Source organism: Dryobates pubescens, chromosome 18 (genome assembly GCF_014839835.1).
Source record: "Dryobates pubescens isolate bDryPub1 chromosome 18, bDryPub1.pri, whole genome shotgun sequence".
NCBI classification, from domain to species: domain Eukaryota; kingdom Metazoa; phylum Chordata; class Aves; order Piciformes; family Picidae; genus Dryobates; species Dryobates pubescens.
Genome location: NC_071629.1, coordinates 11500113 through 11514533, shown reverse-complemented (window position 1 = coordinate 11514533; position 14421 = coordinate 11500113). Strand labels below are relative to the sequence as shown.

The 14421-nt window shown below is 38.5% G+C and overlaps 1 protein-coding gene across 1 annotated transcript in view; it reads left to right on the top strand.

The window, feature by feature from the left end:
• TENM1 (teneurin transmembrane protein 1) overlaps positions 1-14421 on the top strand; it is a 329411-nt gene that overhangs the window by 97597 nt on the left and 217393 nt on the right. The window lies entirely within an intron of this gene.

Here is a 14421-nt window from a genome sequence, read left to right as displayed (position 1 = left end):
ATTGAGTGGAATACTATTGCAGCAAGTACCTATATTTCAGTTTAATTTTATGATCTCTTTAGAAGAATTAAATGATTAAATGGCTCATAAATCCTCCTAAAGGAGTAAAAAGGAACATAAGGCTGTTTTCTTTGAATAAATACTATTATTAAAATGAATAAAAATGCTAACTAAAAAGTAGCTGCAGCAACAGTGGTAAGAGAACCGACAGTGTCTGAAGTGGTTGTAGTTCAGCAGCAGATTCTTTACAAGTGAGGTGTTTACTGACTTGGTGTCTTCGGCAACATTCACGACAAATGTGTCATTATTTCATAAAAATTAGCCTCAAAACATTCTTAACAAATCTGCCTGTTAAAATTTGAGCAAAGTACTCTAAGCAAGAAGACAACTGTGTTGAACAGGAAAGTGCTGACTTGTGACACTTTCTGGCCAGCATCAACAAGCTGCTTCTCATTTGGTGGTTTGTTTTCTGTCCTGACATCCGTCCTTCCATTCCTTGTTCTTTATACATTCCTCATTTTGAATTGCAATGTGGGAAGGGACCAGCAGTGAGAGATGTACATACTCTTCTGGATGTGTGTGTTGTTGACAACACAGGTCAAATAGGTTTATTGTCCTATGCACACTTTCTTCCTTGCAACAGAATGACAGAATTGCCTAGGTTGGAAATGACCTTTAAGATCATCGAGTCAAATCATTAGCCTAACACTGACAAGTCCTCAACTAAACCATATCCCTAAGCATTACATCACCCAACTCTAAAATGCCTCCAGGGATAGATACTCCACCATTTCCCTGAGCAAGCTGTTCCAATGCCTGATAATCTTTTCAGTAATGAGATTCTTCCTAATAAATGGCAGCTACTACATGGCAGCTCACTGTTCATCTGTCTTGGTTTTGTATAATCCTTGTGTTCAAACCCACTGAGTCCAAACCTATGCTTCCTTCTTCCACCTCCACTAGGAGCTCTGTCATGAAAAATGTCTGCTCCTAATTTGGTGCTCAGTTCTCCATGTGTTTACTGAAATAGGAGTCAGACTGGCTTCTAAGAGCTCCATCTGATCAGAGTTGAGTCAGAGAAGACCTTAGTATGTTTTAAAAGAGATGTGATTTAAGCTCCTACAAACAAGTGTGGGTTTTTTTCACTTAAAATCGCTTCTGGATGTGCTGCTTGCATCCTTTGCCAGTTGTCCTAATCAGCTGTGCTGTTTATTTCCCATTTGCTCTGTCACTGCTGTGTCTAATATCTGACACAGTGTGAGATGGTGCAGCTCAGGAAATGGTGAAGCAGCTGGTAGGGAAATGAAACAATACCAAATGGTGGATAATGGGGGGGAAAGGAAAAATCCACGTGTGACTTGTACACTATGGGGGAGCTGTTTCTCATGAAGTCTGAACTCAGCAGGTTTGGATGAAACAAATTTAAAGGGAAAAACAATGGAAAAGAGCTTGAAGGTCTGCTTAAAATACAAAGCTGTTAGCTAGAAGAAACCTTTGTGGAAAAGGATATTTAAACTTTCTTCTTTTTTTTTTTTAATCTGAAAACAGTTCCTTGCGTAAGTTTTTTTCCCCATAAAGTAGTCAACCTGGGGCAGCGGGGTGGGGTGTAATAGGCACTAAATTCAGTAGACTATTGCTGGGTCTGTCTGGGCTGTCTAGGCTGCAGAGTTTGTCACAAAGGAAATCTGTTATGCGTGTTTAAGTCAAGATTGCGAAGCTTACAGTTAAGTGTTTTTACCGTTGGTGGTTTCTGTGTTTTCCCCTTTGGTAGAGTGAGCGTAGGGGTGAGTTGCTGCTACAGTGCTTTCAGAATAGCTAACAGTAGAGATGAAGTATGTTTTTATAGACCAAACCCAGAAGAACTGAGAATCATAGTGCTCCTGTAGTGTTCTTGTTCTTAATGCCCAGCATGATTCAGAGTTGCTTAGGTGCAGGATAGGGCTCTTCTTTAACTGTCAAAACACCTCTCTGTGGAGTCTATTAAAGCACATGAAGCTTATCCAAAAATCTGTTTCCGTTTTTCTCCTGGTTAGCTGTGGCCTTAGTCTTTGGATTGATACCTGTACAAATTCTTTTAGCAGTATATATAAACATCTTTGAACATGGTCTAATACACAGTTGCTCTCATTTTTGCTTGAATCTGGCATTTCCCTGGAGTCTCTGTTTTGAGTGCTTTCTCCCTTATGTGTCCCTTTTCTGATAATGGCTTAATTACATTTTAAGTGCCTTCTGTGTTACTGTTTTCACCACCTCAATTAGTTCACTTCCAACTGTGTGCATTTTTTAATAAGGAGGTACAAAGTATTTCCAGCAATAGAGAGAGAGAGCTTTGCTTATCTGCCAATGGCAAGCTTTCCTTCAGGGTATGGAAGAGTTTACAGGGTCACTGCAGGCTAATCTGTTAGTGGCCTTTTGGTTTGATTTGTTGTCTTTGGGTTAGAGAGTGCGCTCAGGTGCTGTGGAAGCTCATAGCTTTGACTCTTCCCAAGCATCACTCATCAAGCACCTTTGCAGAACCAAGAATTATGGTGAGCTCACAGGCTTTCAGTTGCCCAGTGCTGCAGAATGGAAGCTATGTTAGTTTGAAGAAGGCTACCGGTGTGCATCTGCTAGTTCACAAATAATACATCTTAAAGGTAGATGCTGGAAAACTGTAGAAGTAATTTTTCGAGGGAAAGCTAATAATTTCTGGAATCCCTCATGTGTTTTCAGTCTGTTAAGATTCCCCCCCCCCCAAAAAAAAAAAAAAAAAAAACACCTCAGTTTCTCATTTTCTTTTCAAGATTTGCCTATCAAAATTATTGAGTTAAAAACTTCTACCTGTCTCCTATTAGATATTCAGCCTCCCAGTCATCCTTATATGCATTAACACTAAAAATATATTGATTTATTTGATGATGAAGGGGATTTGGTTTTAGTTGTGGCTAGTTAACATGACCTGTGATTTGCATTAGAAAGAGCAGGTGCCTACCTGCTAATTTTCAGAGGCAAGCAATCACAATTTAATGCTTATGAGCCAGTGACTTGTTATTTCCCAGGTATCAATTATATGGCTGTGAAAGATAAAAATACTATGTGGTTAAATCACAGGCTGGCGTTTACAGAGTATTTTACTGGAATACTTGCTCAAATTATTAGTATATATCGAAACAAGCACCTTAGTATTTTAAAATAGAACTCACATTAAGAAAGGGCAGGGAAATCAAAGGGGTATAGAGCTGCAAAAGTGTGTAGCCAAGTGCTCCTACACCCATGAAAATAATGGAGTTGATTTTTTGTGTAGTGGCTGTGTTCCCGAAGTTTGGATAAATTCTGATGGCAGATCATGTGGACTAAGCACTTGTTTAGACTTTATGCAAATCCACAGAGGTCTTTTGACTTGCTGTGCTTTGGAATTCTTGCCATACTTTGTTTCCCTTTGGTGCGGCACAGGAGCGATGGTGGTGCTTCCCTGTCTTGGAGCTCTACATCAAATCCTGAGATGGAAAATTTTATAGATGCCATTTTTATATGCTTAGGAACTTTATTATGCTGTCACAAATGCTTCAGATTTTCATCTTTCCTTGGTAACCATGATGTGACTTTTAGGGTAAAATGCATTGTAAGAACTGTTTATTTAACTTCAGTAATAATGATGCTATGTGATATTGATGTAAGGTTACCATAGTGTATTTTCTGGGGATTCATCCCTGGAATGACTCAACTGCCTTCACCTGAGTTACTTTGTCACATCTCAATGGTGTAAAACAAAAAATGACCTTATTTTGTAGTTGTTGAAACAGAATGTAATAGTCTTTACAATTTATATAGTTGCTTATAGAAAAGTAAAAGAAATACTGTGTTTTGGTTGGAAAAGACCTCTAATATCATTGAGTTCAACCACAGACCTAATGCAATTGCTGTGCTTGGATGTATCAAAAACCAGATATGCAAAATCAGTTATTTCTATGAAATTATTTTAATATCACTGCAATATAGCTGACCTTTAAGTGTGAATTGCTGGTCTTGAAATCCCTTTGATAAGCTGAACCCTTGAGGAAAGAAGGGAGCAGAAGTGGTCAGAATTTTCTGAAGGCAATTTAATCTCCTGTTTCTTGATCAGATGGAACATTTGATGACAAACCCCTTGAGTTTTTGGGGGAAAGAGGGGTTATTTGACTGACAAGCTGTATCCCCAGTTGGCTAATCAAATGAAACAGATGTGCCAAGTTGTCTTTCACGTGTTCTCATTGATGTCGGATTGGCAGCTGGATGTAATTGGATGTGAATGGAAGAACTGAAGAGCTCATGCACATGTGTATGCTTGCTTTCTGGTACAAGATTAATCTGAGGGGTACGTTTGTTGGGCTAAATATTACATTGTGATTCAATCTAAATTAAGAATATGCTGCTTCCATAGCAGGTATTAATTTAGTAAGATCATGTCTACCACGTGTACATTTTTCAAAGACCAGGAAACCAGGTGCAAATCTGTGCACCTTTAATCCAAAATAGGGCAGAGTCAAACTGTGTGTATCTATGGATACATAAAAAATCAAGAGAAATTAGGTACAGTATTCTGCAAATGTTGGACATCCTGCCAGGAAGACAGTGCATGAACATTACAAACTTTGGCTCCATTAGACAGCCTTTTAGCTGTGGATGCTTGGGAGAGGTATCGAACATATTTTGAACATTGACAGCATTTGCGATGTTGATCCCCAAGATGTGAAAATCTGGCTGTCAATACATCTGTGTCTGCTTGCTGTCACTAGCAGACTTGCTGACACTGGTAGCTTGCAGCCTGGGATTTGTCAAGCTACCTAAGTAATCAAAAATAGTCAAGCATTTATGTTTCCAAGGTATGCCTGTTCTGCTTCATTATGCTTCCTGACTTCTCAAAAAAATCAAGGCAAATAGTTCACCCTTCAAAGCCAGGTGTGCCTGTCAAGATCTAAAAAGATACTCTTGCTGCTACTATTGTCTTTCCCTAGCAACTCTTTCTCTTCTGATTTCTGTTAGCCATTTTCTGCTCTGAATTTCTAGCAGATTCATAAAAAATTAGAAGAATACAAGTGCTCATCCCACCTGAGGTTTTTTGTTTGGGGGGAAGCAATTTCTTACATTGAATCTCTTTCTCGTGTTTCATATTTTCCCACCCAGACCCAAGCATGTGCTTGGGGATGGTGGATTGTGGAACAAACAGCATGCTCCTTTATGCACTGTTTGCCTAAATGTCCTGGCTGCAGGTTAGCTTTCCTAACCTTTCTGCATGCAAAGCTTAAAGCCATACTTATTTCTGCAACTTGCTACTATGACTGAGTAACTGCAGAAGGTGAAATACAGCATAGGTCTGCCATTCATATACAGCCTTTTCAGAAAGCTGCTGAACTCAAACTCAAACTGGTCAACAGAATGGTTCATGCTCTGCCCTTAAGGTTGCTATATCCTGGCTCTGACAGGCTGTAGTTGCTATTCTCCTGGGCTTCCAGCTGAGGGCTGATAGCAGTTCATGGGACCTTGCACCCCAGAAGAGGCTGTTGCTCTTGTTTCCATTGCTCTGTGGTGGCAGCACAGCGACAGCAGCAACTGGTCTGTTCTCTTGCACATAAAACATTGTTCTCTTGCTTGTTCTGTAAGCACACAAGGTGATGCTGGTGACTGCCTTACTAATCACTCCTTCCATAAAGGATTTTGTCTCATAGGTGCTTGACCTCTCTGTAATACCCACTCCATTGCAAATACTTTCCCTGATTGTCAGTGTTAACAATTTATCAGTTGGAACGTGAACAAGTGCAGCTTCTTCAGTGCCATCTTGCAGCAGCCTTCCTCTCACTTGTGCTGTTCTGTTACCTGTCTGAAATAACTCATTCACTCAGACTGGCACATGATGAGACGAATTACCCTTCTCTGCTCCAACCTGGCACCATTTGCCGTCTACTCTCCATTCATGTCACTTCAAAGGAAAATGGGCAGTAGTGTCCTTGATACTCTCTTAAGCAATTCTAAAATTCTGCTAGAGTTTTGTAGGTTTTGGCAAAAGTTAAGGTGAGGAGCTGAGTTGCTTTGTGATTGTTTTTTTTAGAACAGCATCTATGGTGAGTGCCTCAGGGTCTGTTGAATAGCCCATCAGTAAAAGATTTCTGTTTCTGGTAAATCGCTGTTGATGGCAGCTTTCTAAGAGTATTTCCATTATCGCAAAGATTGGCACTTACCTGATGCTTATTCTGAGACAGTCCTGCTGACCTGAAGCTAAAGTGCTTCCTTTCTTACCTGGCTCTTTGGCATAATAGAATTCACTTCTGAATTTACAGCACCTGTGAATTAAATCAGATTTTAGACTTCTGGATTTTTAGATGTGTTGCCTTCTAATACTAAGTCAGTGAAACACAGGATCATGGGATGTCAGGGGTTGGAAGGGACCCAAAGAGATCATAGAGTCCAACCCCCCCTGCCAGAGCAGGACCATAGACTCTAGTTCAGGTCACAGAGGGACGCATCCAGATGGGCCTTGAAAGCCTCCAGAGAAGGAGACTCCACAGCCTCTGTGGGAAGGCTGTTCCAGTGGTCTGTGACCCTTACAGTAAAGAAGTTCCCCCTTGTGTTGAGGTGGAACCTCCTGTGCTGCAGCTTACATCCATTGCTTGTTGTCCTATCACAGGGAGCAAGTGAGAAGAGCCTGTCCTGACACCCAGCCCTCAGATATTTATAAACATTTGTTAAATCCCCCCTAAGTCTTCTATTTTCTAGACTAAAAAGCCCCAGGTCCCTCAGCCTCTCTTCATAAGGCACATGCTCCAGTGCACTAAGCATCTTTGTAGCCCTCCGCTGGACCCTCTCCAGTAGATCCGTGTCCCCCTTAAACTGGGGAGCCCAAAACTGAACGTAGCACTCAAGATGAGGTCTCACATCTTTTATTTAGAAAGGGCTCTGATGGTCGTGTATCTTAACTTAATGGTTCGACTGGAATTTTAAAAGAGAAATAATTTCAGTATTTATAGAAACAAAAAGTACATTTAAAAATATTTTATACTCCAAACCCAAAACTGTTTGTAGAAATTAATTTCATATTTCCATCTTAAGTTCTATTAGAAAGTGATACCTGTCATGAAACCTCTAAGATTGATGTTTGAATGAAAGTGATTCTGCTATTAACGCTCCTGCATTCAGGAAATTCCTAGCAGAAAAGCATCTCTGAGCTTAATTCAAATTAGGAGGAATATAGCAGCAATCTTAGGGTAGTTCCACTTTAAAGAATGCTAGTGTATAGCTTACACTCTTTAATAATTCTGTCAATAGACTTTGAAAGAAGCTGGAACCACAATATTAACTTTAACAATCAAGAATTGTAAACATGCTGGACTAATTCTAACAGTACTCTACTGCTTCACACTCTGGTTTATCTTGAAGAAGAATACTTGTTCATACTAAACTCTTTCAAAGGGAAGATGATCTTGAAGGTCTCTTCCAACCTGGTCTGGTCTATTCTATTCTATTCTTCTATTATGCTATTCTATTATTCTATTCTATTCATCTGCTCTAGAATATTTGCTTCACAGTTCTGCTGTCCTTTGTAAAAGTCTTATTATGTCTTCCTTCTTTTTTGGTTTGTTTTGGGGTTTTTTACCCCCTTTTAAATAAAGAACTTAGGAAAATCTAGAGGTTAAGGCAGTGGCTAGCTTTCGTTTTAAAAATTAATGGCAGCAAAACCTGATCCATTACCTGTTGCTATTGCCAAAACTTGTAACTGAGAAAATACTTCAGAGCCAAGAAACCTTTCAATTTCTTGTAAGCCACTTCTAGTGCTTCCCTCTTAGAATGGAGTTTTTGGAAACAGAAAGCCTATTCTTTGAAACTTCATTTCCTAATAGAGTTTTGCATATGGAGAATGAAATTATAATTGAATGTATTGTAAGACAAGATTTTTCAAACTCTGCTTCAGCTGTAGCATTAAAAGTGGTTCATTTATCCACACAAATGATATTGAGGTTCTTTCTCATCTATGATAATTAGATTTATTTTTGTCCCCCTCTCTTGTCTTTAATAGAGTAGAGTTAGTGTGGTCATTATTTGAAATTAAGTAGGTTTCCTTTATCAGAAATTTAGGTTAAATGCCAACTCCTGGCATTTGCTATGGTTCTATAACTCTAAAATTCATTCAAGGAGAGATATTTATAAGGACCTGCAATAAAAATTTCTCCTTCACAGAATCTTGTGAATAGAAGTACTTTACCTCATAGAGCTACACTTTAGGAATAGGAAAGGCTATATAGCTGGCAATACTTAAGATGTATTTGAACTTCCAGAATTAAATAGGTAGTCAATCCAGTAATGATGGTATTTCTTCAGAAATTAAACTGAGACCCTCTGCATCCACACTGTAGCTCTGGCATCTCGCTAGGTACTCTTGAAATGCAAACTCTCTTAACATTAAGAATTTTCAGTGATCTACAAAAAGAATATTCCATTTCTGGAGAGAAAGTTTGTATCCTCATAGGACCAGGCTGATTTCTGTGCAGAATGTGAGTAGTGCCTTTCCTTATAACTATTAAACCCAATATGAATAAAAATAAAAATAGGATCTGAGAACTTTATGAGCTTTTTTTAAAATAGGTTCAGTCTGCTCTTGCCTTCTTTCTTTAAATTTGAAGAATTAGTTTGAGGAAGAGACTAGAAGGATGTTTGCCATGAGGCATGGGTTGGAACCTTATCCTTTAGTTCCTCTTGGGAAGGACCTGAGGAATAAAAGAGTTTCTTTCTTTATCATAAATTTCACAAGCCAGAGAGTTTCCTGAAAGTGCAGCCTCTCGTTGTAATCCCGTGGCTGCCTAATCTGCAAATTTCATGAAGCTCGGTGTTACAGCAGACACTGATTCCTCTTTTATTCCTCCTTTATTTGTTATGACTGTTATTTTTAGCTTTCTAGCATCTCTGTCAGTAACTGGAGGTTACTGTAAGAAAATAAACTACATAGAAAAGGGAATGCAAGGAGAAGTTGAAATACAGTAAAATAAAACATGTACAATGCAATTCATTTGCTATAGAAGTAGAAAAACTCATATGATGTCTTTTATGTGCATATTGTTTATTTATAAGAGGTGTATATATATATTTAATTACAATAAATGCAACTGAGAATCTGTTTTGAGGTGTGGTAAAAGTGTAATTAGTGATAAACATGAGATTTCTAAGGCAAATTAATACTCAGTGTAGTGAGCTTTTAAAGCAAATTAGTTGATTTTTGGCTTCTTCCTCAGTGATTTTTGTATGAATGGATACTGAAGTTTAATGTCTTTGAATTATATTGTCCTAGTAAAGATTTGGCATGTTCTCAACATGGAAACAAGTACGATCTTTGACTAAATGAAATGTGAATACACTAAGACATTCACAGTTATCTAGCAGATTGTATTACATGAAAGACTTAATGAAGCAGCTTAAGATCTCTGCCCATTTAATTCTCAAGTCCAGTGTACAGCCGGTAAACCATGGTCCTCAGGTGAGAAATGAGAAATTTTAAGGGCTGTTGAACACACTGAATTTAGCAGACTGCTCAATAGCCCTCAAAATTTCTCATTTAGAAGGGTGCATATGTATTGCTTCCAAAAATGAATGTGAACTTCACTTTGATTTACACATTTGATTTACATTTCTCCCACCTGTCTTCCTTCCCTCCCCCTCTCTCCAAGTCTCTTATGCTGTAATTAGCTGCTCTGCCTTTCTTCACACTTTGAAATGTGTACAATACTCTTGCTGATTAAACCATGAGCCTAAGTTCAGCATGTGAAACAGCATGTGCAAATTCACAGTATAACACCAGAGAATCCCAAACTCTACATTAACCTCAGAACTACATGTTTGAAATGGTTTCCATTGTCACTTCTTCACACACCAGCTTGAATGAACGTAAACCTGGCCCTAGTCAGGTTAATGGGTATTGTTTACCTCTCTGGAATTCCTTCCATTCTTGCTAAGGATTTTTTATTTGGGTTTGCTCCCCACTGATATTCCCAGTATTCTTAAATAACTTTCAGTCTGAAAAAGGAAGGAGGCAGGCCCAAGAAAAGTACCATGGATTTGAACTTCCAACGCACTGACGTTTTCTCCTTGTCTTTGAGCTACTTGGGATCCTTCATAGGTTTACATCTGCAAAGATAGAGCAGTTTATACAATTTTATCTGAAGAATTGATTTCCTTCTTGTTTGGGCAAGGAGCATCCTCAGAGTAAGAACAAATTCATACCAAGAATCAAGGATAAAACAAATTCGTGAATCTGTGATATTTAAAGAGGTTTGTAAAATGCGTCAGATTTGCTTCATTATATGATAGGGTTCATAAAAGGCACATAATAGCAACTTGTCAAACTATGCTGGTTTATAAATAATTTACATTTTTCTGAAAGCTCTTTCACTAGTTGAACAGATAGGTCGATTAAGTAATTTAAATAAGTATTATTTGTCATTCTGTTATTGATGCAAAATAACATTTTCCCATAAAGGCACAGGAAGATTTGAAAGGAAGGTTCTTTATGCTCATCTCTGTTTATAAAGTAGTTTTTTGTGACTCTCTTTTATCTTCTTTGTTTGGACAGTCTCACTGTTATCTTCAATATTTATTTAAATTTAATATTTAAATAGCAAAGGCAATAGTGGCCAGTGGGGGTCATACTTCTCTTTAATTGGCCATTTCTGAAAAATATTCTTTTTCAGGAAAATTAAGTTGCTTAAGGGTAGAAAGAAAGGGATCTGTTAATTGAAATACTGATGATTATTTTTTTTAAGCACCTAGCCATCTTTCCTTTTCTTGGTCATTAGGCACGTTACATTTTGTTATACATTGCCTTTTGTAAAAATAAATTAATACCAGCGAGGCATAAAATATTTTTATTTTAGTAGTTACAAGAGACTCCACAGGGCTCCAGAGGTGAAAATCTCATCATCTTCTTCTCTATACATTCATTGCTGCAAGATTATTTTTCTTTCTGTCCACAGTTCATGTAAGAACTTGAGTTTCATATTGATGTTCCTACATTTCTCTTGTGACTGTGTCTTTTTGGTAATACTAAATCTGTCATAAATGCACTTGAACTTTATCTCCTTGTGGAAGTATGGTGTATTTTGGGTAACAAGGTTATGTATGCAGGCTAAAAGCAGACACTTTGGGCTTTCTAAGTGCTTTTCAGAAAACGTTTCCCATGGGAGTTAAAATACTACAAAGACCTGTATGCTTAAGAAACAGACTACAAGGCACTATACTGTGTCGGGCTTCAGCCAAATATGAGTTATAGCAGAAAAAAGTAACTTTCATTTGCTCCATCAAAAAAAGTTAGCTAAAATATTGAACATGTTAGCTGCTATGTTTTGAATTAACATACAGACTGAAGGGTAAATTCTCTGCTTCTAAAACATGTGTAATCTGTTTAGCATTTGTGAGAATTGCTGGGATGAGTTTTCCCCTTGGCATATGCAATTGAAAACAGGGAGGATGTGGGCTACAGGCTGCTAGGGGCAGACATCTGTCTGGAGTGGACATCCGTGTAGAGAAGTCCCTCCATCCTTTCTCCCTGAGGACTTGGCATCAGCTGACATGGCTCATAAAGTTAAGAGAAGATTTGTAGTTGTGGGGAAGTTTTCTTCAGCTCGTGAAAATAAGTAGAAAACTGCTTTGAGGGGGAAGGAGTTTCAGAAGATGCTTCTTGAAATCACAAGGTATAATTTAGTTGACAGAGAGATACTTTAACAACCCCGTGCTGCTGTAGTATTTTAGAGAAATCTAAGCTAAAAATAACACTGCTTTTTGATAGAATTAAACAAAAAAAAAGAAAAAGAAAAAGTTATGGGGCAGTTTTGTTGAAGGTTATTTCTGCGTTGTGGGCCTCAGTCAAAATTGAGACCGATATTAAGGCTGATAATTAATCCTCTTGGCTCTCTTATTTCTTGAGGAAATAATTAATTGTATATTTCAATATAAATTGTTCTTGATGTACATCAATAAACTGTCTCCCTTTGGAAGTACCTTCTGAATAGTGCTTGGGAGAAGCATTAAAGCCCTGCTAGTGTCTTTTAAAATAATTGTCCAAATGTGGGAGCCCAATTTACTTTCCTTGAACTTTTTGCGGCTTTAGCAGCTAAATCTTAATTTTCTTTGATAGTATACTTTAAATGGCAGTATACATTTATTCTCCTTTTCCATGTAATCTGCTAAAGCATGTATTAACCATCACAAATTTTTGATGGATAATCTGGACTGTACTCTGTATGTGACAAGCTAACTTTGTCTTTCCCCTTCCTTTCAGAGCATGGGTACAGCACATAGAGTGACACTCCTGTCACATTTCCAGAGTAGCTCAGCTCAGTTAAGCAGAACTTTAATCAGCTATTTCACAAGAGAGCATTGACTCACCTCTTTGTTACTGAAAAACGTTTGGTGAAATAGTGGCATCCCTAACCTCAATTTAAATGAACAATGTCATCCTTTCAGAGTGAAGTAGAATCAGCTTGCTGGTACGATTCAGTCTGTGTTTCATCAATACTATGCTCTGGGGTAGTAATCTGTGACCGTTGCTGGCTTTTTAATCTTGGTTCATGTACAAGTCCTTTTTGAATTTGATGAAGAAAAAAAAAAATAAGAATTAATGTTTCCCAGTTGGAACAATATTTTGTAAAAAGGTGATTTTATTCAATTAGTGCTGTCAAAGAGAAATTAAAAATTAGGAGTGTAATGAAGCTGTGATGGTTCAGAGTCCAGCATCAATATCTGCACTCTTGGTGTCATACAGAGATCTGATCCATGCTGTCTGATTAAACCAAGTGGAACTTCTTTGTTGTGTATATAATACATAACTAAACCAATACTTTAAAATAGGGCATTGTATGAGCAACACTGTACAGTTATATCCAGGAACTTGCTGTGAGATTGCCTCTGTCTCCCATGCCCATGAACTTTGAAAATCTCAGAAAAACAGGACTTCTCTAAAGATTGAATGTTTGGTGTTTACCATCTTAACCACAGGGGAAGGGGAAAGGGTTTTTCCAGAGTATCTTACAGATTATCTTGCAGACATCTGTGTAGGACTGAGAAGCAGTAGTGTCTAGTCTCCACTTCCATTTGTGTCCACAGCTACTGGTCTTTCTATCAGTCAGCCAAGTCTTGAACAGGCCCCAGAGAGCATGGACAGCATTTCGTTGCAATGGCAAGTGAAGCTCAAATGCCAGATAAAGTTTTGTTGCTGCTGCAGAAACTGCACAGCTGCTTCCCAGAATCTTGGCTATTTTCTCCTAGCCATCTCCATCAAGCCTCATAGCCTCAAGGCATTTGAGAGACTTGGAGAACAGAGCTAGTGAGGGTGGCATAATTTGCAGCTTCTCAAGTATAGGACTGAGATCAAGTCTTCCTCCTGTGAATAAGGGGAAGTGATCAGGGAGGTGATGGAGCACTCCGGAGGGCCCCCACAATCTGTCTTGCTGCTCCAAAAGGAGCATGGGCAGTAATGGCCAGTGCTGTTGGGATATGCCTGCCTATACAGTGACAACACCAAGGAGAGAGGGTGAACTTCCAGTACTCTTGCAAAGAAGAGTGAGGCCACTTCTTTCTGTTTGCTGACCACCACCTTTCTGCCCTCTCTTTTAGAGGTTGCCATTCTGTAAACTGAAAGCCACACTGTGTGGACTGTCATGACAACTGAGACCTTCAGAACTATTTTGATGGTAAAGGAAAGGTGTACAGAGATAGATGGCTTCAAAATTGAGCCCCCTCAGCATATTCTAGCTTAGCATTAGGTTTGTAGATTTTGTTTGATGCCTTCAAAAAAAATGCCAGGGCTTTTTGTTATTTCTAAGAGTGTGCTTAAAATAAGAACCATTCCTCTCACTGCCTGGTAAGTGGATTAGTTTGGCAAATTAAAGCTTTAGTTAGGATGACAGTAGAAGAGACTATTTGTCCTCAGTCTCTATCAATGAGTCTTGTCTCTTATGTTTCCTTTGTAAAAATTGAAAGAATTCTGTATGCATGTTTGATATTGTATTTAGTCTCTCAAGATGGCATCCCTGGTCTGATGTTCAATTAGGGAGTGCAGTTCTGTAATCCTTATTTAATTAGAACTCCTTGTCTTACTCCCTGGGAGTTGCATTTGTAATTAGCTTCTCACAAGTGAGAATATGCAGAGGCTACCTCAAAGGGAAGTTGTAATTTGCTGGTGTGTGTTACTTACCTGTAGTTCTTCGAGAATGTTTCCTCTGCATATTCACATTACGGGTCCTGTCCACCTTCTGTTTGTCCTCGGATTTCTACTACTCTACAGTTGTGGTGTTTAGTAAGAGTAACTGAAGTATTGAGCACTGTACAACTTTAAAATCTCTGATCACTTGATGTCATCAGATGGCACTTGTACAGTTCTAGTAGTCACTGATTTTTTAGGAAGTTCCTGTAGGTCACCAGCACTGG